This window comes from Columba livia, unplaced genomic scaffold (genome assembly GCF_036013475.1).
Source record: "Columba livia isolate bColLiv1 breed racing homer unplaced genomic scaffold, bColLiv1.pat.W.v2 Scaffold_132, whole genome shotgun sequence".
Taxonomy (NCBI): Eukaryota; Metazoa; Chordata; class Aves; order Columbiformes; family Columbidae; genus Columba; species Columba livia.
In genome coordinates, this window is record NW_027043028.1 from 95593 (window position 1) to 99503 (window position 3911).

A 3911-nucleotide genomic window follows, 5' to 3' on the forward strand; every position below is an offset into this window, starting at 1 on the left:
AGATGAGGGAAAGTCTGTCGTGGGGAGTGAATCCGCCACACGGGCTGTGGGTGTTGTGTCCTTAGACTGCAGTAAAGCCTTTGACACCGTGTCCCACAGCATCTCCTGGAGAAGCTGCAGCTCGTGGCCTGGATGGTGTATCTGCGATGGGTAAAGCACTGGCTGGAAGACATTCTGTCCCCTGGAGCCATTTGTCCCCTTCCTGTTCACATGGGCATCCCATGAATGCATCACTGCTCTGCCCCAGTGTAGACAGGCACAAGGCCTTCTCCTCCTGGACCTCTCACCTCACCTGTGCCACTGGTTTCCACAGCAGCCCCATCCTGGACTGTGGGATGCCCAGAACAGCCCTCCCAAGACAGTTTGACAAAGCCTTTTTTCTACACCATCCCCACATCCCTGCTCAATCCCCTCCTGTACAGCTCAAGGACCAGAAAGGTTGGGTACAAGTGGGACATTGAGAAAAATGGTCAGGAAAGCTTTGAGGTGCACAGAGAGCCCATCAACATGTTGGCCTGCTGTTCTCTCTGAACAGGCCCAGAGGACCTGGACAGCATTTGCTGTGTCCCAGAAACTCGCCTGGAAGGTTGGGATATGGAGAAAAGGTTTGGTCTGGGAAGGGACAGACAGGGGCTGGTTGAACTCGCTGGTGTGACCGTGAGACGTCTCTCCAACACCTCAGAAAGGTCACAGCTCTCAGGGAGGCTGCATGGTCCTCTGAGAAAGAAAATAGCAAAAATGACTTATCATGGAATCATAGAATAATTGTGGCTGGAAGAGACCCTCAAGATCATCAAGTCCAACCATAACCTAAATCTGGCACTAAACCATGTCCCTAAGAACCTCTTCTGTATGTCTTTTAAACACCTTCAGTGATGGTGACTCCACAACCTCACTGGGCAGTCTGTTCCATTGCTTCAAAACCCTTTCCATTAAGAATTTATTCCTCATATCCAATCTAAACCTTCTCATGTGCAACTTGAGGCCATTTCCTCTTGTCCTATCACTTGCTACTTGGGAGAAGAGACCAACACCCTCCATGACAAAACCTCCTTTCAGGCAGCTGTAGAGAGTAATAAGGTCTCCCCTCAGCCTCCTGTTCTCAAGGCTGAACAGCCCCAGCTCCCTCAACCGCTCCTCGTCAGACTGGTGCTCCAGACCCTTCACCAGCCTTGTCACCTCCTCTGAACTCTCTCCAGCACCTCAATGTCTTCCTTGCCATGAGGGGCCTAAAACTGACCCCAGGATTCAAGGTGCAGCCTCACCAGTGCCCAGTACAAAGGGATGATCACTTCTCTAGTCCTGCTAAAGCTCTGATTGAATCAAGGCTTGAACACCTTGGTGTGACCAGTTGGTGACAGGTTGGACTGCAGACTCCTGAGGTCCCTTCAACCTCAGTTCTCTCATGATCCCATTGTGATGTTGGGCTCTGTTTCAGACTGGAGCAGAGCAGACGATGATGGGGCAGGATCCACCTGTGCTGTAGGTGACCATCTAAACCAACATCTCAGCCCGTGAACCAGCCAACCCCTCAGTGTGAGTCGCTCTGGGCAACGTGTGAGGAGTCCTGGGCAGGGAAGGTTCAGAGGGCATGGGGCGCTGTGCAAGACACAACATGATCTTGGCTTCATGCTTGTAGGGCCATCAGAAGTCAGTTAATGAAAGAGTTCTCCAGAACTGGGCATGGGTTTAGGACACAAATGTCTTCATCTCCAGGGACACAAACGCCTGGTGCCAGTGTAGATGCCCCGGGAACCCCTGCCCAGGCTCCACCTGCACTGCAAGGTGCTCTGGTCTCCCCAGGTCCTGTGTGATAGATGCCAATCCCAGGCCAGCACCTCAGGTACACTGGGCCCCTAAAATGGCCCTGGCTGTTTATGGTGAGACAGCTGATGAAAGATGTACTAAGGGTACGAGAAGAAATATTGGTCTTCCCCCGTACTTCTATTACCAACACTCTATGATTTCATCTCCCTCGTCATTCAGGAGTTCCCACCTCTCCTGATTAAATGCCCCTGTCCAAGGACAACTTTCCAGCACTGTCTGGACGTTTGCCCTTCCCAGTGCTCTCAGGTTTCTCCTCCACTTGCTCTTTGGTCATTCAGTGGCCTCTCAGCTGTCTGGTTTCTGCTTTGAGCTTCAGGGAGTTACAAACTTGCCCCATTCTTCAGAGCTCTAATTAACATGGCAGTCAACATGTTCATTGTGTTTATTTTGATCCTCTCCTGTCTCTCTGTCTAAACCAGTTCTTGTGTGGGTGTCCCTTGTGGGTGCTGGACCTCACCAGATCCAGCTTACACACACAGCTAAGGAAAGTGTTTTGCTGTTTATTGAACTGATGTAGGAAAAGTGATGCAATCTGTGGTGGCCAATGAGGGAACCGGCAGACTGGGGGTGGGGGTGAGGAGCCAGGTTGTCCATACAGTGTCCAGCCTCAAGGACTGTTCTCCTGCCTGTCCAGATGTCTTCAGGAGACCCTCGGGATCCATGTCCAGTGTAGAATGCTGCTGTCACTTCTTCTATACACTGAAAAATGACAGAAAACAAGCTTGAAATAATAAACCTCCTTTATGAAATCTTCTTTGAAACCTTCATCAGCAAGTGTCCCATTGAAACCTCTACAGTTAGTTCTACAAGTCTGGAAGATTTGAATGAAATTAAAGAAAGAAGCATTGCTCGTTATGTCTTTCTGTGTTTTAATGAGCCCCGTGGCGTATTTGGTGCTGAGTCCATGAACCTCAGATACCAAGGACAGACTGAAGAATCTGATCAAGAAGTCCAAGTCAGAACAAACTCCAAAGTACCTTGAAGCATTAATGGCCCCACTGAGGGCTGTTACTGACAAAGCCTCCCCAGGGACTCGTTAGAGCAGATAATTGGAGGCTGTGATTGCATCAGGCAAAGGCAAAGTGCAGCAGCTCTGATGCTGAGAAAGCCCTTGGTTTGTCTGATGAAGGACAATGGCCAAGCCTTGAGCCCCTGCCCCTGGGAAGGGAGATCCTGTCCCTCACAGGTGGCTCAGGTTCTTCCTGGGGCTGTGGGGAGTGCGATGCCCAGTGCAGGACAATGGTGTGACACTCCCTGGGGGTGCAAGGAGGCAATGGGGAGCCATGGCCATGACAACCATGTGTCTCCTCTAAGACCTCACTGGCAGGGACATCAGCCATAGCCAAGGGGACAAAGACCTTGTGTATTTCAGGGACATCCAGCCTTGCCAGTGCCCTTGGCCATCTCCACCACAGTCCATCCTGCACTGTCCCAGGCCTGTGGCTGTTTCCCCACAGGCTGCAGACACCCCATGTGCTTCCCCACCTTGTTCTCAGCCCAGTGTGTCCCCACCTGTGCTGCTGTCTCTCCATCCACACCAGCTGTTCCTGCAAACACAAAGTCATGGCTGATCCAGAGTCCTTCTGAATGACCACAGCACTGCGCTCAGAATGACATTTCTTGATCCTGAGCTCCACTCTGGACCTCCAGAGCTGCAGTGTCTGATGGTTTTCCTTTCTCATGCTGTTTCCCACTACAAAAAAAAAAAAACAACACAAACAAAACCAACAACAACAACAACAAAACAACAAACAAACAAAAAGCCACCATTTTGGAAAGTGATTTTCAAGAGTTCTTGAGCCACTACTGTCCTTCCCTCTCAATGTTCTACCCCAGCCAGCAACTAAGACCACAACTGCTGCTCACGTACTCCCCCGACCTATTAAGTGCGATATGGAAGATAACCAAAGGAAATGGAAAAACACGTGGGTTCAGAAATAGCATTTTAATAAGACAATAAAAATAGTATAATATACTACTACTACTATGTATATAATTAAATGAAATGAAACTTAAAAATTAAAATGATTCTATGAAACACTAGGTCAAAACTCCATGTTTTCATTGTACAGATGAGATGTAAA